General features: G+C 41.2%; 1 long non-coding RNA gene across 1 annotated transcript in view; it reads right to left on the bottom strand.

The window, feature by feature from the left end:
- The window catches only part of LOC148109065 (uncharacterized), a 237,850-nt gene that overhangs the window by 66,651 nt on the left and 146,809 nt on the right, over positions 1–24,390 (bottom strand). Inside the window, exons 5-7 of the long non-coding RNA XR_015726491.1 lie at positions 23,708–23,878; positions 16,659–16,794; positions 15,181–15,317 (exon numbers count right to left, since the gene is read on the bottom strand). This is a non-coding gene — a long non-coding RNA (uncharacterized LOC148109065). The remainder of the gene's footprint in view (positions 1–15,180; positions 15,318–16,658; positions 16,795–23,707; positions 23,879–24,390) is intronic.

Genomic DNA, 24,390 nt, shown 5'->3' with positions numbered 1-24,390 from the left:
AGAATCCTTTATCCAGCAAGGCTGTCATTCAGAATTGATGGAGAGATAAGGACCTTCCAGAATTGCCAGTCATTGACCAATTTCATAACCACGAAACCAGCCCTACAGGAGATATTAAGGGGGGTTCTATAAAAGTAAAAAGGCCCCAAGAGTGATGCAGAACAGAAAGTCACAATCTATAGAAACAAAGACTTTACTGGCAACATGGCCGCATTAAAATCATATCTCTCAATAATCAGTCTCAATGTAAATGGCCTAAATGCTCCCATAACATGCCACAGGGTTGCAGATTGGATAAAAAGACATGACCCATCCATTTGCTGTCTACAAGAGACTCATTTTGAACCTCAAGATACATTCAGACTGAAAGTAAAGGGATGGAATACCATCTTTCACGCCAATGGACCCCAAAAGAAAGCTGGGGTAGCAATTCTCATATCAGACAGATTGGATTTTAAACTAAAGACTATAGTTAGAGACAAAGAAGGGCACTATATTATTCTTTTTTTTTTTTAAGATTTTATTTTTATTGATTTGACAGAGATAGAGACAGCCAGCGAGAGAGGGAACACAAGCAGGAGGAGTGGGAGAGGAAGAAGCAGGCTCATAGCAGAGGAGCCTGATGTGGGACTCGATCCCGTAACGCCAGGATCACACCCTGAGCCGAAGGCAGACGCTCAACCGCTGTGCCACCCAGGCGCCCCAGGCACTACATTATTCTTAAAGGATGTATCCAACAAGTGGATATGACAATTATAAATATCTATGCCCTCAACAGGGGAGCAGCAAGATACACAAGCCAACTCTTAACCAGAATAAAGAGACATATGGATAAAAATACGTTAATAGTAGGGGACCTCAACACTCCACTATCAGAAATAGACAGAGCACCCATGCAGAAAATCGACAAATAAACAAGGGTTTTGAATGCCATACTCAATGAGTTGGACGTCATAGATATATATATAGAACACCACACCCCAGAACCAAAGAATACTCATTCTATTCTAATGCCCATGGAACATTCCCAAGAATAGACCATGTTCTGGGACACAAAACAGGTCTCAACTGATACCAAAAGACTGAAATTATTCCCTGCATATTCTCAGACCACAACGCTTTGAAATTGGAACTCAACCACAAGGAAAAATTTGGAAGAAACTCAAACACTTGGAGACTAAGAACCATCCTGCTCAGGAATGATTCAATAAACCAGGAAATCAAAAATCAATTTAAACAATTTATGGAGACCAACAAGAATGAAAACACAATGGTCCAAAATCTATGGGATACTGCAAAGGCAGTCCTAAGGGGGAAATACATAGCCATCCAAGCCTCACTCAAAAGAATAGAAAAATCTAACATGCAGTTTTTATATTCTCACCTCAAGAAGCTGGAACAGCAACAGAGGGACAGGCCTAATCCACGCACGAGGAAGCAGTTGGCCAAGATTAGAGCAGAAATCAATGAATTAGAAACCAGGAGTACGGTAGAGCAGACCAACAGAACTAGAAGCTGGTTCTTTGAGAGAATTAATAAAATTGACAGACTACTGGCAAGACTTATCCAAAAGAATAGAGAAAGGACCCAAATTAATAAAATTATGAATGAAAAAGGAGAGGTCACAACCAACACCAATGAAATTGGAAGGATTATTAGAAACTTTTATCAAAGCTTTATGCCAATAAATTAAGCAATCTGAAAGAGATGGAGGACTTCCTGGAAACCTATGAACTACCAAGACTGAAACCAGAAGAAATTGATTTCTTAAACAGGCCAATTAATTATGAAGAGATTGAAACAGTGATAAACAACCTTCCAAAAAAACAAAACTCCAGGCCCGGATGGTTTTCCTGGGGAATTCTACCAAACATTCAAAGAAGAAATAATACCTATTCTCCTAAAGCTATTTCAAAAAATAGAAACAGAAGGAAAGCTACCAAACTCATTCTATGAGGCCAATATTACCTTCATCACCAAACCAGGCAAATACCCCATCAAAAAGGAGAATTACAGGCTGATTTCCCTAATGAATATGGACGCCAAAATCCTCAACAAGATCCTGGCTAATAGAATCCAACAGTACATTAAAAGGATTATCCATCATGACCAAGTGGGATTCATCCCGGGGATGCAAGGGTGGTTCAACATTCGCAAATCTATCAGTGTCTTAGATTTTATCCAGAAGGAAAAATTCAAAAATCATATGATTCTCTCAATAGATGCAGAAAAAGCATTTGACAAAATACAGCATCCTTTCCTGATTAAAACCCTTCAGAGTGTAGGAATAGAGGGTACATTCCTCAATCTCATAAAAACCATCTATGAAAAGCCTACAGCAAATGTCATTCTCAATGGGGAAAAGCTGGAAGCTTTTCCTTTAAGATCAGGAACACGACAAGGATGCCCACTCTCGCCTTTTATTCTACATAGTACTAGAAGTCCTTGTAACAGCAATCAGACAACAAAAAGGGATAAAAGGTATCCAAATCAGCAAGGAAGAAGTCAAACTGTCTCTCTTCGGAGATGATATGATTCTCTATATGGAAAACCCAAAAGAATCCACTCCCAAACTATTAGAAGTTATAGAGCAATTCAGTAATGTGGCGGGATACAAAATCAATGCTCAGAAATCAGTTGCATTTCTATACACGAATAATGAGACTGAAGAAAGAGAAATTAGGGAATCCATCCCATTTACAATAGCACCAAAAACCATACGTTACCTTGGAATTAACTTAACCAGAGATGTAAAGGATCTATATTCTAGAAACTATAAATCGCTCTTGAAAGACACTGAGGAAGAAACAAAAAGATGGAAAAATATTCCATGCTCATGGATCGGAAGAATTAACATAGTTAAAATGTCCATGCTACCCAGAGCAATCTACACTTTCAATGCTATCCCGATCAAAATAGCAATGACATTTTTCAAAGAACTGGAATAAATAGTCCTTAAATTTGTATGGAACCAGAAAAGGCCCCGAATCGCCAAGGAACTGCTGAAAAGGAAAAACAAAGCTGGGGGCATCACAATGCCGGATTTCGAGCTGTTCTGCAAAGCTGTGATCACAAAGACAGCATGGTACTGGCAGAAAAACAGACACATAGACCAATGGAACAGAACAGAGAACCCAGAAATGGACCCTCGGCTCTTTGGGCAACTAATCTTTGATAAAGCAGGAAAAAACATCTGGTGGAAAAAAGACAGTCTCTTCAATAAATGGTGCTGGGAAAATTGGACAGCTACATGCAAAAGAATGAAACTTGACCACTCTCTCACACGATACACAAAGAAAAAATCCAAATGGATGAAAGACCTCGATGTGAGACAGGAATCCATCAAAATTCTAGAGGAGAACATAGGCAGCAACCTCTACGACATCGGCCAAAGCAACCTTTTTCATGACACATCTCCAAAGGCAAGAGAAACAAAAGATAAAATGAACTTGTGGGACTTCATCAAGATAAAAAGCTTCTGCACAGCCAAGGAAACAGTCAAAAAAACTAAGAGGAAGCCCAAGGAATGGGAGACTATATTTGCAAATGACACTACAGATAAAAGACTGGTATCCAAGATCTACAAAGAACTTCTCAAACTCAATACACGAGAAACAAATAAATCATAAAATGGGCAGAAGATATGAACAGACACTTTTCCAATGATGACATACAAATGGCTAAGAGACACATGAAAAAATGTTCAAAATCATTAGCCATCAGGGAAATTCAAATCAAAACCACACTAAGATACCACCTTACGCCAGTTAGAATGGCAAAATTTGACAAGGCAAGAAACAACAATTGTTGGAGAGGATGTGGAGAAAGGGGATCCCTCCTACATTGTTGGTGGGAATGCAAGTTGGTACAGCCACTCTGGAAAACAGTGTGGAGGTCCCTTAAAAAGTTAGAAATTGAGCTACCCTATGACCCAGCCATTGCACTACTGGGTATTTACCCCAAAGATACAGACGTAGTGAAGAGAAGGGCCATATGCACCCCAATGTTCATAGCAGCATTGTTCACAATAGCTAAATTGTGGAAGGAACCGAGATGCCCTTCAACAGATGACTGGATTAAGAAGTTGTGGTCCATATATACAATGGAATATTACTCAGCTATCAGAAAAAACGAGTTCTCAAGATTTGCTGCAACATGGACGGCACTGGAGGAGATAATGCTAAGTGAAATAAGTTAAGCAGAGAAAGACAATTATCATATGATTTCTCTCATCTATGGAACATAAGAACGAGGAAGATTGGTAGGGGAAGAAAGGGATAAAGAAAGGGGGGGTAATCAGAAGGGGGAATGAAACATGAGAAACTATGGACTATGAGAAACAAACTGAGGGCTTAGAGGGGAGGGGGTGGGGGAATGGGATAAACTGATGATGGGTAGTAAGGAGGGCACGTATTGCATGGTGCACTGGGTGTTATACGCACCTAATGAATCATCGAACTTTACATCGGAAACCAGGGATGTACTGTATGGTGACTAACATAATATAATAAAAAAACATTAAAAAAAAAAAAGAAACCAGGGATGTACTGTATGGTGACTAACATGATATAATAAAAAAACATTAAAAAAAAAAGATTCTCTCAATTCTCTCTCTCCCTCTCCCTTTGCCCCTCCCCCACCTCTTTCCCTCTCAAAAAACAAAACAAAACAAAACAAAACAAAACAAAACCATCAGGTAGGAACAAATCTTTGAGGAAGTCTTTCAGATTATATTCACACTTTTGTTTTCAGACTACTCATCTCTTAAACATTAATGCAAATGATATTAACCACATTGTCCAGCTAAGAATGCACTAAAAACAATCAATTCTGCATTAACTTGAACCCATTTACTTAAGCACTGTAACCAGAAATCTTTTGAATGATATACCCTTCCCCAATATTTTTTTTTAAAGATTTTATTTATTTGACAGAGAGAGAGACAGCCAGCGAGAGAGGGAACACAAGCAGGAGGGGTTGGGGGAGGAAGAAGCAGGCTCCCAGAGGAGGAGCCTGATATGGGGCTCAATCCCAGAACACCGGGATCACGCCCTGAGCCAAAGGCAGATGCTTAAGGACTGAGCCACCCAGGCGCCCCACCCTTCCCCAATATTCTACAAACCTGCTCCATTCGGAGTTAGACCTTAGAGTAGATACTCCTTGACCTCCCCCAAGACCTCAAGAATAACACCTGTCCGAACTGGCATGTGGGCTATCTCCACCAGTGGATTCATAATTTGGGAGTGCATTTTCAGTGCTCCCTACCCTGAGTCAATGGTTATACTGAAGAGGCTGGGAACCCCATACATTTACCTATTTCTCTCTGACCTCCTGCTCTGACTATATAATTAATGTTGGGGCTCTTATGACTTATTTTCTAGAGTTATCCCTAATTGGACTGACCCCTATTTGTCTCAGTCATTTTTACCTCCACCCTATTTTATTTATCAAAAGAGTATTTACCAAAGAAAAAAAAGAAAAAAAAAAGTCCAACTTAAAAGAAGAAAAAAAAATCACAGCTAAATGTGGGTTTAAAGCTGAAGAGACTTGAGATTGAAAAACTGCCAGTTCTTACTGCTCACTTACTCACATGAGGGTTTACAGCTCCTGAAATCATGCCAGGACTTTGAAAATGAAAGCTTGCAGTTAGAAAACGATGGCTCATGACAGCAAAGATCAGTCATGTGATAGGCCAAGCGTTTTCCGTCATTGCCTTCCTCAATCAGACAGGGCTCAGAAACAGAGGTTAATCGGTCAGATAGCATCCACAGAGGCTGAGGGCAGCAGAATCAGACTGCAGCAATTAATCATTTAATTGCTTTCTGATTCACTTTAAATGTCTTTTAAAAAGATATTAAAGAAAAACATTATTGAAAGGACATTTTAGACTATTTAATAAAGATCCAATATACCCTTCGTGAACCAGAAAATAAATGGATCTCTGGCCCAACTCTGCTCAATGTTTTTTTGGGCAAAATTTACTTATATAGAAGAAGGGGTGACAGAGTCTCTGCTCCAGGCAGGAGAAAAAGCATGTATAATGTACTTAGGAAAGAAAGCATAGGTGTAAATAAAAATAGGGTTTTCGTTCATTTGGCTGCTTATTTTTTTGGCTAAAGAGTAGGATGTGTGACCAAGGTTATAGGAAAGCCTAGATTTTAGAGGGCGTTGAATGTCAAAATAAAAGAGCCTGGACTTAATCTATTAAGCAATGGGAGCCACTGAAGGTTTTTGAGGAGAGAAAACAGTATGAGTAGGGAATAGCATGAACTATGGGGTCCATCAGCCTGGGTTATAATTCTAACTTTGGCTCTCATTAGCTAATATAAGCACATTATCACCCTTCTGGAGCCTCTCAAGCTATACAGTGGAAGTGATAATACCATTTCCACAGTTACTGCAAAATTAGAAAAAATATATGTAACACACCCACCCCAGGGCTAGGTGCAGAAAAAAGTACCTATTAAACAGTGTTAGCTGTTACTACTGCTGTGCTCTCAGTAGGAAGGTCAAAAGGGAAGAGATGGGTGGAGGGAGACCAGAGAGGTCCACGTAAGAGATACAGGGACTGGACTGGATAGAGTTCAGGTAAGGGGAATGGCAAAGAGAAAATGAGATAGAAACCAAAGGACACTACAAAGGTAGAATCCATGGAAACAGAAACTAAGAAAGATTAACTTCCTCAAAGCCATTTGACAATGACTGGACATGACCATGGCGCAGCTACAGAGACTCTGCAAAGTCCTGAGATAAGTATCACACAAGTCAGAGAGACTCAAACTGCTATGAAAATCTAAAATAAATAATAAACACAAATAAATGCCTAACACTGAACTTGGATTTCTAGAATGACTAGAGGAATAACCAAAGCCATATTGCTTGCTTCAGTGATCTCATCTTAATTCTTAATCATAAAGAGCTTCCCTGAGGACAATTTTCAAATCCACAGGCCTAGATGATTTGGGCCATGACATTACCTAGCATTGTACACTAGGCAGTGTCCTCTTTCCGCACACCTTCACCATGGCTCACCTCTTCATGTCACCTCTACTACAGAAGTCCCCACCATTTCCTCAGGCACTTCCTAGTAGCTTCCTTGTTGTCACTCATGTTATGATCTTCTCAGCACAGATAACTGCTGATGCTCACCTCTGGCTGCAAATGCCTTCCCCACGACTCGCCTACTTGAATAACAGGTAGAGAAATACCTGGCATTTCAGAACAGCAGAGCAGCACCTAATATCTCACTGCACCCGACATTTTCATTATGCATTGTGTTAGAAGTTTCTTCAGGAAGCGGCCTTAGTAATTTTTCACCACTCTGCTCTGTGGGGATTAATATTACTTTCTTATACATATGAGCCACAGCCCCTTGTCCAGCACAAGCTTCTGTCCTCACCTGGGTCATTGTGGGTTTCAGCCGTGTCAGTTCCATATAATTCACAAAGGAATCACCCCACAGATATTTTCCGGCCACATTTGTGCCTGCGAGGACACACAAGGGAAACTTTACAGCTTATATAAATGGACTTTAATATTGCAGTATACCTTTTGGGATGTATGTTTAATTTGTTAGAACATATAGAAAAGCTGACAAGCCATTTTGCAGCTTTCAGGAAGCTTCTCCTTTGCACAGGCTGCCCTAAAGAAAGACAGGACTGCACTGTCTCCCCACTCACCACCCTCTTGCTCTCCCTACAGGATCCCTCCCACCTGAGCTCACTCCTGAGTACACAGAAGTCCCCGTTAGAAGATGATGTAGGATTTGTTTTCCTCTATCACTTTCTTCTTCCTTCACTAAGGTTTTTTCTTTAACATCTCTGAGAAATACTGAATATGATTTCATTTCATTTTATCATTAATTTCAGGACAAATGTCATACTGACTTATTTCTGTTTAATGACATAGTACTTCCTTGCGACCTGACTGGCTCCAGAATAATAAAATTCAAAATATGGTGTTTTGTAGGTAAAAATGTTTTATGCTTTATAAAGAGAAGCAGAACTTGGGGAGAGACTTGATGACACTATGAGGTCAAAAGTTTTTAGAAGTCAACTCATCACAAATAGGAAAGTGTTCCTTTTGGATTCTTCACAATATTCTTAATTTCAGGGGCACTTGGCACAGGGCACTAAATAGGCCCTTCAAAGAGCTGATTCTCTGATAGTGTGCAAATATTTCTCTTTATCCAAGGTACTCTTGGCTCAGAATAGAGACTGATATTTATGGTTAAAGTTTGTACTTTTTCTTATCTCTGTATACCATAGCAATATAAATGATAAACACCCACTATTTATTTAGTGCTACTATTTTTATTTTTTTAAAGATTTTATTTATTTATTTGACAGAGAGAGAGAGCCAGCGAGAGGGGGAACACAAGCAGGGGGAGTGGGAGAGGAAGAAGCAGGCTCCCAGCAGAGGAGCCCGATGTGGGGCTCGATCCCAGGACTCCGGGATCACGCCCTGAGCCGAAGGCAGACGCTTAACGATTGTGCCACCCAGGCGCCCCTACTATTTCTATTTTACTCCTTTGTCACCACTTTGTGAGATAAAACGTTATTTTTACAGATGAAGAAACTGAGCCTTAGAAAGGCTAACTTATCCAGGGCCAGACAGGCAGTAAATGGGAAAGTCAGAACTCAAATTTGGGTCTCTTTTATACCAGAGCTAGTGTTAGAAGTCATTTTAATTCACGGGAATGATGGTACTTACAAATGACATTCTAGGAGCACCAATTCCAGCTTGATATCCAGGATAAAGAAAGAAAAAAGCCTCAGTACTTACTGAATATATGACTTACTAAGTAATACTCTGTATTACTTACTGACTCCATACACACTTATGAGCATGTAATGACCTTAACCATCTCAGGAAAAAGTACATCAACTCTGTGATATTTATTGACTTTTTACTCTATAAAGGGCACACAGCTAATTAATCACTAAGTGGGGGAAGTTGTTGAGAAGAATAAGATGTGGTCCATTTCTTGGTGTACCTACCATCTAGTTGGGCAGATAAGCCCTAAATACATGCTATGTGTATATTTAGATAATACCAAAAAAAGCAGTGCAAAGCTGGATGAGATTCATTACCAAATTAACAATACAGAGCAAAAGTGCTAAGGTGAGCCAGGTGAGGGAGAATTCTCTCCAACCAGTAGGAGTCAGGTAAGACTAGATCAGAGAAATGGGGCTTGAGGTGGGAACTGACGGATGGGGTAAGACTTGGTGAGGTTGGAGATTGCTGAAAAGTGGAAGGGGCATCCAGAAGAAGTGAGAAGGAATCCCTGGAGTAGGAAAGAGGTTTCCTTGGCTCCACAGTCTTTTGTCATTCACCACAAGGTGCTTGATTAGAATACAGTGTGAACCCAGATAGTTAAAGCACAATGATACATTATTACAGGCTGAATTGTGTCCTCTTAAAATTCATGTGCTGAAAGTAATCCCCAGTGTGACTGTATTTGGAAATAGGACCTTTAAAGACATGAGCTGAATTAAATAAGGTCTTAAGGCAGGCCCCTAATCCTATAGGACTGGTTTGTTTGTTTGTTTGTTTGTTTGTTTGTTTTAGGACTGGTGTCCTTATAAGAAGAGATGCTCAAGTGTAAAGAGCACGTGAAGACACAGTAAGAAGGCAGCCACCTACAAGCTAAGGAAAGAGGCTTCACGAGAAAGCAAACCTTCCAACACCTTGATCTTGGACTTCCAGCCTCCAGAACCGCGAGAGAATAAACTTCTGTTGTTATTTTGTTACGGCAGCCCTAGGAGACTAATGCACACACCTTCCGCTATTTCACATATAATTTCCCTGCCCTGGCTGGACCTGCCACCCCTCTCCTATGCTACCCTTGATACTAACTGTCTTAGAGAGTTTGAACCGGGAGTAGCAGATTTCTAAAGAGGGCAGCTATTCCATTTTGTTATCGTGAACTCTGTTGGAATACTTGGACCTCTGAAATCAGCTGAAAGTGATCTAAGGCAGTGCACTTCAAATTCCCTATAGTGAAGGACCAATTATCCCCCATTCCTTTGCTAACAGATACATGATCCTACTATACATGTCAGGTAGGCAGCAGCTGTAAGAAACTCATCACACAAATTTAACAATACCCTGTTCAAAAATGTCCCCTGATCAGGTGCATGGAAGTTGCAGCCAAGTAGCAATGTGCTGATAAGTTCAACACCCAGTTTTTAGGGGTGGGAGGAGTCCTGATTTGTAGCATTTGTGCATTTTTGTGATAAAAATACCTTCCGCAAGGCTGATTTCAAGTTACCAACATGAAGTCACTGAGCCACAAAGGTGGAAAGAAATGCCCACACCAGCTCTCTCCAGCCAGTAACCACCCACCCTCCAGTACATCACTGAGCAATGTCTGATTACTATAAAGTTTCAAAATACTGTCATATCTGTACATTTGCAGAAGGCAAATGACATTTTGTGTAACACTAATCTAAATGCTTTAAGTGTAAGAGTCCCCAAAGAGGTCCTCCAAAAGTTCATTAGCTTACTATTTTATCAGGATAAATTCCAGACCCACAAAAGTCCTAAGAAAAGATTTTCAGAAAGGGCCTATTTACCCACAGTTAGCTATGAAAAAAATGGCAGGAGTTTAGCTCTTGCCTTCTTTTCCTCTTTTCTTCTTCCCTCCATCTAGAAATATTATCTCAAAGACCTCCCTATCTCCTTGTTGATTTTTTTCCATTCTCTTGATCTCCCTTGCCTAAAGGATGCTCTTCCCTGACCTTTGCCTCTCTTCAACGTCATAGTCAACTCACATTTCCAACGGTCCACTCTCTTTCTTCCAGAACTTGGTTTTATTGTGGGGATGGGATCCTAGGCTTTGTTACACAGAGCAATGAGAGGATAAACCCACTCAGTAACTCAAGGGTAAAACCCAAAGCAGCCAGCAAATTTAAAGAGCCCACAGGATTAAAGGCAAATAATGCAAAGTTACATTAGCCCTCTTTATCCTCACTTTCCCAGAACCAATTCAGCTTTGTTCTTTTCTTTTCTTTTTTTTTTTTTTTTCCAAACCCAGAGCGAGCCATTAGTAAAATATTCAAAGCCTGTGGCATACAAGAAAGGGATAAACAGTGATTGGAGTGGGAGTGACCAGCCCTGAAGTCCAGACAAGAGGTAATTAGGGCTGACCTTGGGAGGTGGCCATGAGAATAGAAACAAAAACACAGATACAAGTCATAAAGCCATATTTTGAAGTAAAATCAACAAGATTGGACCACTGATTAGAGATGGAACAGCAAGGGCAAAGGAGGAAAATGGCGCAAGCTTTTAAATACGGACTGCAGCCAGATGAGTCATTCTGGAGCTCACTTCCAACTGAGTTACTCAAATGAGGAAAAAGCTTTTGATGGCTCCAAGCCCATGGCACACAGAATAAAGTCTAAATTCCCATATAAGGACTGCCACAATTTTGCACCAAGTTATCAGCAAGTTTGGACTCATTCATTCAACATTCATTGAACAGCTAGTATGTATTTTGCTGGATCAGGGAATCAAAATGCGGAAAAATGCACAATTCTTGACTTTAAGGAGTTCAGGCCATAAAAGGGGGAACCTTCAAATAAATTAATACACATGCATACGCTCAAGCTCTGTTCACAATGTCCTCTTCATCTGAAATCCCTGTTTTAAAAAAGATTTTATTTATTTATTTGAGAGAAAGACAGCATGAGCGGAGGGAGGAGCAGAGGGACAAGCAGCTCTGAGTGGGCAGCCCAACAGGGCTCGATCCTAGGATGCTGAGATCATGACCTGAGCTGAGGTCAGCCGTTTAACCGACTGAGCTACCCAGGCACCCCTGAAACCCGTTTTGTTTACTGAGTTCCTACTATATACCAGAGACTGCTTTGGGCCCTAGAGAGTCAGTCAAGTTATTTCTATCCATTTTCCAACCAGATATATAGATATATTGATTCGGGATTGTCTGCATAGAGACCTGAGGCCACAGGGAACCTCAAAGGGGAAAGACTGAAGAACAAGAAGAGAACGAACATCAGACTCTCAGAGTAATGCTTCTATTTCAAGGACTGGGAAAGAGAAGAGCCAGAGTGGCCAGAGGAGTAACCAGAGAGGGGGAAAAAAAAACAAATGAGTCACAGAAGCTGGGATTGGAGAGTTTCAAGAATAAAGGAGAATCAGAACTGTATTCAATAAAGCAAAGGCTAAGGGAGAGAAGACTGAGAAAGGTGCCATGTGGCCACTTATTTCAGGTGATAGATGGCAAAGATTAATGAACTGGCTAAGGGAAAGAAGTTTGTAGAGAAGGATTGATTAAAGATGCACAACAGAGCAAGGGGGTGCTTTACAAAGACTCTGGAGCAGGAATTGGGAGGGTACGGAATTCATGGGCACAAGTGGAAGGGATGGCTTTGGAGAAAAGAGAGACACTTCTTTCCCAGATAAATATGCAGAGACACAGAGTAAAGGGAGGTTAGAGAGGCCCCAGGGTGGGTGGGGTTTGGAGTTAGATAATCCTATGTTGAATTCCAGTTCTGCCATTTACTTTCTGGCAAGTTGCTCAAGCTCTTTGATCCTGAGTTTCTTCATACTTAAGATGGATATAGTAATGGCTTTCTCGTATGTTTGTTGTGAGCATATATTGAAAAAATAAATATGCCACCAGTTTCCCCCTTACCTTACTAGTATAAGGTACATAAGCGATCACATACATAAATCCTACTGGCCTTTGTCCCTATCTGCTCACACAGAACTGTAGCCCTCTGCAAAGTACTCTTGGAAAAAAGGTGCTCATAAGCAAGCCCACCTTGCTGAACTCCAGTGGGTCAGCCAAGCCTCTGCTGTCGTCAAACTGCTACAGCTGAGGTCCTGGAACAAATATGATGCTAAATCCAAACACACTGCCTTGTACGGCAGAGTTTTGCTGAAGCAGCCTTTTTGGTTTTTACTTACAGTCTTCCTCCAACCTACCCTTCACCTGTCTCAGCCAGGGCCTGGATCAAAACCTGAGTGACAGGTGCAATGCAAACCTAGCATTATCCTTCCTCTCACACAACCAGCTTTGAGTCAGGCTCAGGGAGCTCTCTATCCTTCATATGAACACATTTTTGTTGACCCAGCCCATTAATTTGTAACACACCTCCTGATATGTATCAGTCCCAGTCTAAGTTAGGATAGAACCAGGCATACAGCAGGGTCTCACTAAAAGTTAGTTCCTTTCTCCCTTAATCCAGCACCATGCTTTTATTTATACTTCTGACTTGGGATGTTCCTTCTTGCATCCTCAGTCACATTTGGGTTTGACACAAGTGCACATTTGGGATTGACACAGGTGCACTGTATGTGGTAAGCTGCTATATATTTAGTAATCAGCTCTCTGGAAAAAAAGCATGATTTTGTAGGGTTTGCCAGTTTCCATGGTGTAAACACTCCCACCATGGCCAATTTCAATCTACCAACATGACATCAACCACCTTGCAAAATTCCTGAAAATCAGTTCTCCCAAGCTGGTATGAGTTATCTCCAGCACACCACTTGATAGGTTATTGGAAGTCTTGGCTAGCAGCATACTGAATCAGCTCTAAGTTTCGTCCATTGAATTAAGTTTCATGCATGCCCAGTTACTGCTCTGTAAAGACCACATCCACCCCAGCTGCACTGCAGTTCATGAGGATGTACCACAAAGGCATCAAGTCTCATTTAGAGATCTTCACTATTTTCATGTGGTTTTGGGAAAGGATTGTACTTAAATGGCATTTTGGCATTTTGAGGGAAACAGACACACCCTGACGGGTGAAATCTCAGGGATGATCAGTGAACAAAAACACTGTCACCAAGTAAGTAAACAGTGACAAGTTTATAAGATGCTGTTGGCAGTAGCTGGATTTCTCAGTGCTGAACACTTGAGTTGGGCATGGTGGGAGCGGCTGGTTAGCCATTTGTCAGGCAAAGTCAAAACAGCCCTCCAGCTACAGCACAGACGGCAGACTGCAGCTCGTCAGCATTTTATTTATGACTCCTAATTAGCAAGCAAAAAAGGAGGGAAGAAGTTCCCAGCTTGGGATATACATACTTATACACATATATTTTGCTCAGAAATTATCTTTGTCAAAATAATTTAAATCCCCACAACCGTGAGAGGGAAATATTGTAATTTACATTTTATAGACAAGCAACTCCACCCTAAAAGGTAAGTGTAATTATCCTAATTTTACCAATGAAGATTCGGAGAAGTCAAGTGATTTTTACATGGTAACTCAGCTAGAATGTGGTAGAGCTAGGACTAACAATCTTCAGACACTAATGCCAAGGCTCTTTCTATCGCATCATGGTTGGCTCTTATCTGGCATATTAGTAACAGTCCTCTGACTTGGGTTAAAAGAGAGCTGACTACCAAACTCATTACATTTGTGAGTAAACTTCTTGTTCTTATAGTTAGAACTAATTCTTTGGAGGGAGGGGAGTTATTGAATGAGTAAGGAACATAGGATGACTAAGTGAATGAGGTCAACTCCCTGACTGCTTTTGAAGAATCTGGGGTCTTGCTTTGTGACTGACAGAGTCTAATCAGGCATAGGACAGGAAAAAAGAGCAGACGCCCATAGCTCATGAGTATGAAGTGACTCTGCTCTGTGGAGGAGTCCTTGAGTGTTTGTGAGGTAAAGGAAGCATCAGAAGCACGAACAGGCCTGGTGAACATAAACAAAGCACGTTGCTTACATCAACCATCTATTTACAGATAGCATTAGAAAGAGTTGCAAACTATTACTTCTGAGCACTGATTTGACAAAAACAAAAAAACAAACACCCCCCCCCCCATGGATATTTATATAATATAGGGAAAAATTTCTTATTGACTTAAGTCATTTTTATTACAGGCTTATTTTGTTTTTAATTCCTGTGAAACCCAAAGGATAAAGTGTGTCTATTTATTCTCAAGGGTTCCATGCCTCACTAAAGAATGAACTGGAAGACAGAAACTTCCAAGCTCTCTGAGGAGGTGTGGTCAGCATTATGGCGGTCACTGGTATTTCTGGTTCTTCACCCTTAGTGGCACATGGAAGGATGGCATTTCTCCATTCCCTTGAGGTTAAGCATAGCCATGTAACTTACTTTGGCCAATGAAATATGATCGGATGTAACGTGTGTCACTTCTGAGTGGAGGAGTTAGTTAAGAGTCAGTGCACAATTATCCATGCTCACCTCCTCTGCAGCCGCTATTGTGGCAGCACACACTGTGAGGACAGGCCACCTGCCGCTGGGTCTCAGAGCCACTCCGTCAAGCAGAATCTCCACCGAGTTTTGGAAGCTGTTGTTATCCCAGCATAACTTTACCTATCCTAATAGGAGAGAAGAATAGTTTGGTGGATAAGGAGGTTAACCAGGAGAAAAAGTGAAAAGAAGCCAAAGGCTAAAGAGTCCTGGACATTTTGAATTCTACTGGAAACCTGGGACTCTGAGCGCTGGAAAACTCGGTATCTAGGCTGCTATTCTTCCTGAATTGAGCAAAAGGAGGTAGAAGTTGAAAAGCTGAATGGATCTGTACCCTCAGGTTTCTAAACGGATGACTGGAAAAGATCTAGATTCCTAAGGACCAAATACAAAATCTCCTGAGCTGAATATGGAATTGAGAATGAGTCAAATCAACTTAACAAGTATCTACTGAAGGCCTACTCCTTGTAAACCCTGTGTTCAACATCGTAGGAGATGCTTAAGAGTACAGAAGCCCCTTCCTTCTTTCAAGGAACTTACAATCTAATGAGTGAGCTCAAACTTAACATCAGTTAACATCAAATAATGAAAGTTTTAAATAAAAGCCTCACAGGATAAATGTGTTCCCACAAAGTAGTGAAATTAGTGACCAAATTCACCATATATAGAAATCCCTATCAATGACCTAAAGGGACTCAATGACCATCAAAAACTTTACCATAGTTTGTATACTGCTTCATCCTCACATTCACAGTCAATATATTCCTGTCAGAGCCTTGTGGTTGACACTGGCCACAAGCAGAAGAGATGGAGAGGATGTTCAGGCTTTCAAAGCAAATAGTGGAAGAAGAAAGAGTTCCTCAAGTTCTTGGTGGCTCAACTAGAAATATTCAAAAGCAAAAAAGCTGCGTTGTAGGGACTGCCTTGTTTTGCTGCATGCCCTCAGTGTAATAGTAAAAGACCAGAGGAAGGCCAAGGCCAAGAAATGCAGCAGCTATCTGGCTATCATATTCATGTGCCCCACCCGGCCCCCACCCCTGCTCCAGATGGCTCGGCTATAACAAGTAGGAATGCTGCCAACTCACTGGGCAACAGGTAAGGAGCTCACTGCTACATATGTCATGGCACCTAGAGGCAGCACTTGAGAATCTGTCTTTGAATTAAAATATAAGTTTGAGATCTTTTTTTTTTTTTAAAGATTTTATTTATTTATTTGACAGAGATAGAGACAGCCAGCGGGAGAGGGAACACAAGCAGGGGGAGTGGGAGAGGAAGAAGCAGGCTCACAGCGGAGGAGCCTGATGTGGGGCTTGATCCCACAACGCCAGGATCACGCCCTGAGCCAAAGGCAGACGCTTAACCGCTGTGCCACCCAGGCGCCCCTAAGTTTGAGATCTTATTAAAGAAAAGTTGATACTAAGGAGACTACTATCTCATCCACTTCCCTCCCGAGCCTGGCCCCAACAAACCTGTGCTGTACAAAATTACATGACATCAGGGTTAAGATGAAGGTCTGTTCCTCTTTCTCCAAGTCTCTGGAATCATTGAAGGTTGAGGGTAAATTACCACCCCTAAGTGGGTTCTTCAAGCTGTATGACTGAATGCCTGTAAAGAAGTAAGAGGTGAAGAGTTCATTTCTTACTAGAATTTGAGCAACCCACCAGGTAGCAGCATCATTAAGTCTGAAAGAACACTGTTGCTTTTTCCTTTGTATAAAGAAAGGGCAAAATGGCAAAGTCAGTGCCATTTACATCCACAGACCTTCTGAAGGGAAGAGCAATGCCCACTGTCCAGGCTGGGGAGCACTGTGGGCAGGACTTTAATAAAGGTTACTCAAGAACTGCCAATCATAAACTGGGAGGTGGTCTGGCCTCCAAAGGTCTGTCTAGAAAGAGACTAGGTAATTATGTGATTAATTGAGCCAATGTGTCTCTCCCATACTCTCTTCTCTTTCTGGAAATTGAATGGGTAATACAGGGAAGATAGTCATTGAGTTGTTAGTGGGAACAGAAGCTGAAAAAATGTATACAGAGAGCACATGCCATGTTGGAAAGCTATGGGACAGAGGGTATGAGAGTGCCAAAGTCAAGCCTAAGCTGAAGAAATGAGCTAAAGAAGAGGTACACAAAGCTGAAAGGTAGGCCAAATTGGTGGCAACAGTTGAGGTGGACACAGCGGCCAAGTCAACTATGATGGATAGGGAGGGGTCAGGAACTCCCAAGGCTGAGCTGTGCTGGACCTCCCAGTTCTAGCTTCCTCATGGCCTCCTGAAGACTAGTTTCCCATGAGACTCCTGTCTCCTGTTTCCTGCCAATAAACCCCATCAGCAAAGTTGGCTTGGCGTGTCCCAGCTCTTGTCAAATTGCCTAAAACACATACAGAGGGCCAGGTTCTACAGACACCTAGATACTGGCCAGTCTAGACCAGTCCTGATGCTCCTTCACCCATGTCACCAGATGTTTTTCATCCTAGGCATTTGATGCATAGCATGTCAGGTTATATTGTTACTTATTGGTATAGGTTTTGATGCTGTCTCAACAGCTATTTGTGCTGCGGAATATTTTTAGCATGAGATGGGGGAGGTGCTAGAAGAGCAGTTGGTGAAGAAGAGAACTGTCCTAGGTGGGGATGGTGTTACATTCTCCATGCTGTGTTAAGTGTTTTGCACACATATATGCTCAAAAAAAAAAAAAAAAAAAAAAAAGGTTGATGATGGCATGTCAATCTCACCTCCCTGTGCTTATAAAAGACAAGTACAGGCAATTGAAAATGAGGTCTCAGGGGATCTCTGGCAATTGAAACTCTTTCTCCTTCAGGGAGTAAACCAGAGAACACATAAGGGTATGCATGTGGTCCCCACAGGAAGATATCACATAGGGCAGAAGATTTCAGGAAAAGAAAGGGGGGGGGCTTTTCAAATCCATTTAAAACAATCCATGCAGCTGTTTCCTGAACTCTCCGGAAGAACTGAGATGCAAAATGCCATATCTCCTCTCCATCCCCCCTCCCTAGCAAACTGGCTTTCAGGTGACGCAATGATGAGACCTCTGCGGTGAGCTGTCTGGAGGGATGCTGCCAGCCAACAGAGCATGGGGTGCTGCCACCTCTTGGATATTTGTAGCCAAAGCAAGTCTCTGTCCCAGAAAGGATGTATTTCAGTGATATTATGAAATGTTAACGGGCAATCTGTTCTGAAATAATTGCTCAGTGTGTTGGCCTCCTTTTCCATTTTAGAATTTCAAAGGCATTGCAGGCGGAAAACAGTGCCAGCCTGTTAGTGGTACCTACACTGATTAAATCTAGCCCATCACAACCACAGCTACACAAAAGCTCTTTTTCTCAATTAATAAAATGCAATTAATGGCATCATTGAAAAACTCCTGACACTTCAATTTAGAGCTATTTAGAGCTTTAATTTAGAACTACGTGCAAATTTTAGGATATGCATTTTTTAGCTGACATGATGAACAGCACCTAATTTCTGGGATACTCCCAAGTTTCTGCAGGGAAAAAAGAATGTTTACCAGAAACATACGCAACAATGACAGCTTCTTTCCCTTTCTTCCTTACACACGCACACACACACACTCACACATGTGCAACCCAGTTCAGTTCCAGTTATGCAGTGGCCACACCATCTCCCTCGCCTGTGGGAAACCTAATACATCCACAATGGAAATATCTAGGGTACTCTGAACTAGGATACAAATTCTAAGGCCTTTATTGCATGATGGTCCTTTTGAAATATTTATATTGATCAGCCCAGTTCCTGAGAGAAAATAGATTGTTTCTCTTATTCTCCCAGGTATAGGTCACTTGAGCAGTTGGGTTGTCATTTTTTTAATCTCCCCATTTCCCTAAGGACAGTGAGAGGATGATTTAAACGGCAACATTAGCTGCTTTAGGGTAGATTTTCAAAGCTACACCAGGGGAGTTAAAAGCGCAAATCCTGTTATTGTTACAGGATTAATGCACAGAAGTCCCAGAATACCGCTTTGGAAATGTAGCCAAGGAATATTATTTTAATGTACTGTACGTTATTTTTAGACTCAGCTATAGCCCAATTATCAGCTGGTGTATCAAAAATGAGACAAGACAGATAGCTGTCTTTAATCCAAAATTCTAATGAGGTTTTTGGTGTTTGTATTTTCTCACCACTTAGAAGTCTGGATATTTGGAGGAAAAAAGTAAAATACAGAAACTATAGCAGCTACCTCCTACCTACTTTGTTGCTATAGAGGCTGCTACTTAGAGTACTGATTCTATAGAATATTTTAGTGTTTTTTTTTCCCCCTAGGAGAGGCAGGAGTATGAAAGGAGGTATTGAATCATGGGGACCTCTTGACCACACTATAAAAAGCTGCAAATCAACCACAGCATACTAATGATTTCAAAGCAGCAAGTCAGGGTTCCTGCCATCACTCATTTCTATTTCTGTTTTTACACATCTTAGACTGTTGTTCAAAAATAACTATCTGCAAAAGGTCTTCCAGTTGGAGTAACTTTGCTTCCAAGTTGCCCTGTGGGCATCAACCAACATTTATTGATTCTCCAGACGCCTGCTGTTGGGTTTTATTAAACTGAGCTTGTCTTTCCTTTTGGCCTCTGAGTAATTGCATAGATCGGAGAGGACTACATCACTGTCTCTAGGCTACAACTAGTCTGTTAGATGATGGCCCCCAGAAGAACTCCTGCCTTTCTGTTAGTCAAGAAATACTCTACACTAACTTTCAAATCCCAGAGTATCTTCCATTATCTCAAAAGGTATTGTATCTTTCTAAAAAGTTCAAGCATGCTTGCACAGATCTGTTTCTATGTGGGGCAAGGTGATGGGGTGTATCCCCACTTCAATAAACTCTGGGAGTTCACTACGTCAGTAGTTCACTATGTCAGTAAGGAGAGTTTCACTTGGAACGCTCCCTGTCTTTGGCTGCAAAGGACTTGTAGACCCCAGACCCACTTCAGCAAACAAAATAGGACTCCTTTTGCATCATCAGTGCCGACCTTGTTTTTTGGAGTTTTCAGGAGGATTAAATGAGCAACATTCTAAGAAGCACTTAGCAAAGTGCCTGGCATGTTGTAGGCTCCCCTGAGTTGAGGAAGCAGTAGCACCAACAATTTTTAAAATTTACCTTTTATACTTAACAAGCATTTTTTGATTTACAAAATTATTTTTGTATATTATCTCACCAGCAATACACTGACAAATCTCTTTAATATCTGTTGTGGGTAAGCACGTGTTTAATGTAGAGCTAACTCAAGTTACATGTAAGCTTTTCCTCACGTAGTTTGTACACAGAAGTCGAGCTATAAATAGGATTAGAATGAAATTTTCCATTTCAGTTTCTGGGGCATTGTCCATATCTTAACCCCATTCATCTGTGTTTCTTAATCTCTGAAATGGAAGTGATTGGATCCTATACACTCAAAAACCAGAAGAGTGCTCCCAGTTATAAATTTGAAAAATTTAAAAATAGATCAATAATTCTTATGAATATCCACTATTGGTATGACACAATAATTAGACACTATGATATATATACTTTATGAATAGTTTCTCCTCTCAAGGAACATTAATTTAAGAACTACTAGGATACTTGTATACACCTTTATTTTACCAAGAACAAAAATTCACCAGCATCTAGCATAGAAGCACACCTAATATCTTTTAATTCCACATACTCATTATACATAAATGAATAAACACTATGAATCGCTAAAGATGAATTTCAGCATCAGTTGGTGCAAGTAGAAACTCCCAAGAACTTGTTGCCCCATCTGCAAAAAGGGAGGACTAGCACTGCATTGGAGAATTTTAAAAGGATAAAGTGAAACAATGTATGTGGAGGGCTGTGGTAGGCAGCCTTCTAAATGGCTCCCAATGATCCTCACCTGCTGATTTTCATGCCCTATATAATACCCTGCCCTTAAGTTTGAACTAGTGATATGCTTCTAACTAACAGAATAGGGCAAAGGTGATGGGATGTCACTTCTGTGATGAGGTTACAAAAGACTGTGACTTGCATCTTGCTAGTCCTCTCTCTTGCTGGTAGTCTCCCTTGCCCTCTCGCCTATGAGAGGCTCACGTGGCAAGGGACTGAGGTGGACCTCTGACCAACAGCTTGTGAGGACCTAGGGCGTTAGTCCAACAGCCCACAGGAAAGGAATCCCGCCAATAACCCAAGTGAAAGCAATTTCTCCCTTAGTCAAGGCCTGGAATGACCACAGCCCTGGGTAACATCCTGACTGCAGCCTTGTGAGAGACCCTGAAGCTAAGGACCCAGTCAGGCCCACACCAGGACTCCTGATCCACAGAAACTAGCAGAGAATAAATGTTGTTTTAAGGAATGCCATTTTGGGTAATTCATTATGCTGTAGCAACAGGTAACTAATACAAGGACCTATTGCACCATGGCCACATTAAAGTATGCAAACATACAGTATATAAAGTATGCAAATATAGGAGCCATTTTATTTTAGAGTGGGATTGTAAATAATAGTGGGCTTATGTACAAGACTAGTTTTTAAAGCTAGCAAAGAGAATCATAAATTTGACCTTACTAAGGATAAGAGCTAACTAGTTAGTCAATGGAAGGGAGTGACTGGGCTCAATTCTGCTGACAACCTCAGCAAATTGGAGGAGATAGTCCTGTATGGCAACCAACACCAAACAGCAGTGATGAAGGAATATCCTCAGTTACACAACTGGTAGGCAAAGATGCACTTAAATTCATCACTGCTGAGCAGGGGTTAAAATGGCAGTGGCCTCCTGGAACCACTTCTGTAAAACACTGGGAAACATGGTTGCTTAGCATGAACCCTGGCCTTGCAGAAATTAAATGATTCCTTCAGCAGTCCTATTTTGAACTGTTCTCATCGCCTGCTGTAGACAGTTGGCTCTCAATCCATTTTATAGAAGCACTTTCTGTTCCTTGGATAAAAGGAAGTACATAAATTTCAAGTGCCATATTACCATACATGCATGGTTCTGTTTGGGCACAAGCATGTTGTTCTTGTCATAAATTCTGACTCAGAATGGGAGCTTGGGATTTACCATCTCACTCTTTATAGTTACAAGATCGACTAAACTGATTACAAGAAGAAATATGTAAGCTTTGAAACTGTTCACACCAGTGATGTGGTTCAGTAGCTTGTAAAAGTGGCAAATAACAGCAAGCCAAAAGAAGGGAATTTCAGGAAAGATAAGGCTCTTAAAAACACAGGGATGGTCATGTTCAGAATCCAGAAGCAGCTGGTTCACTTTGGAGCCTGGGATACTCTCTCTACTGCCTGTTATTTGACTATGGTCCTTGGAAACATGCGTTTACTGCCCTCTAGTCCTCTCTCCATTGTACCAGAGTTTCTAGAACCCCCTCTCTGAGATATGGCACTCCCAGTAAGTGAGAGACAGTCATTCTGGGGAATGGAATTTTCTCAAATTCCCTAAATCTTCAGCTGCTCTGTGTGTGTGTGTGTGTGTGTGTGTGTGTGTGTGTGTGTGTGTATGTGTATGTGTGTGAATATGTTGGCTTGGTTGGGCTGTTTTAGTCAGTCAAGAGCAATCCTGAGCCCCATTACAGTCCTCTTTTTGCCCTTCTCCAGGGCTTCAGGCAGGTAACACAGCCACTAAAATGGAAAGCTGTGTAGGTAGACCACAAGGGTATGAACTCTACCTATACTGTTTACTAGCTGTGAGGCCTTGAACAAATTCTCTAAATCCCCCAAGCTTTACTTTCCTTATATGAAAAAAAGTATGATATTACCTCCCTCATAAAGTTAAGGTAAAGATTAAATGTGACTTAGCACTGCACCTGACACATAGTAATACAATGTAAATGTTAATGTTTATATAGTATTACTGTTTAATTTTGTTAACCCTCTTTTCATGTGTCAAAGTGTTAGCTCTTTGAAGACAAAAAATGTTGGGATTTAGACATGGATTTTTACATAGTTGGATATTTTTGAGTAATTTTTCAGTGAGTGTACTGTACCTAGGCTAAAAAATCCCTGCCAAGAAGTCCTGAGAATGTCCTCTTTTCTATTCAATCTTCATTCCCTCCCTTGGTGATCTCATCCCCTTGTGACTTTAAATACCATCTGCTTGCTGACAACTTCTAAATTTACATCTCTAGCCTAAATCTCTTCTTGAACTACAGATTCTGGTATCTAACTGTCTACTTGACATCTTCATTAGGATGTCTAGTGCGTATCTCAAAATCCACATAGAGTTCCAAAGTACAATTCTTGCTCTTCAAAAAAAACCCAAAAAAACCCTGCCCACCCATAGACTGTATATCAGTTGGTGATAATCCCATTAATTCAGGTGCTCAAGCCAAAAACCTTGGAGTCATTCAGTTTTTCTTTCATAACCTATGTCCAATTCATCAGAAAGTCCCACTGGTTCTACCTTCAAAATCTGGCCATTTCCCACCAATGCCATTGTCAGCTCCCTGGTCTAAACCATCACCTCTCACCTCCAATAGCCTTCTTTTAGAAATAAAATTATTTTTAGGGGTACCTGGGTGACTCAGTTGGTTAAACATCAGATTCTTGATTACGGCTCAGGTCATGATCTCAGGGTTGTAAGACCCAGCCCTGCAGTGGGCTCCACGCTGGGTGTGGAGCCTGCTCTTAAGATTCTCTCTCCCTCTCCCTTTGCGGCTCACGCTCACTCATGCTCGCACTCTCTCTAAAAAAAAGAAGAAAAGAAAAAAAAGAAAGAAAACTATTTTGAAATTCTTTTTAGGGGTGCCTGGGTGGCTTAACAGGTTGAGCATCTGATTCTTGGTTTTGGCTCAGGTCATGATCTTGTGGGTGGTGAGATCAAGCCCTATGTTGTGCTCTGCACTCAGTGGGGAGTCTGCTTGAAGATCCAACCCCTCTGCCCTTCCCCCCACTCACATTCTCTCTCTCTCTCTGTAAAATAAATAAATCTTTTTAAAAAAAGAAAAATTTTATTTTTTTTAAAGATTTTATTTATTTATTTGACAGAGAGAGACAGCCAGAGAGAGAGGGAACACAAGCAGGGGGAGTGGGAGAGGAAGAAGCAGGCTCCCAGTGGAGAAGCCTGATGTGGGGCTCGATCCCAGAACGCCGGGATCACGCCCTGAGCCCAAGGCAGACGCTTAATGACTGCACCACCGAGGCGCCCCTAAAAAAAGAAAAATTTTAAATTATATATTCTGAACTCTTTTTTTAAAA

This window comes from Ursus americanus, chromosome 13 (genome assembly GCF_024610735.1).
Source record: "Ursus americanus isolate L20-20 chromosome 13, mUrsAme1.1.p, whole genome shotgun sequence".
NCBI lineage: Eukaryota > Metazoa > Chordata > Mammalia > Carnivora > Ursidae > Ursus > Ursus americanus.
The sequence above is the reverse complement of the archived record's forward strand: the minus strand, read 5'-3'. Positions and strand labels throughout refer to the sequence as shown.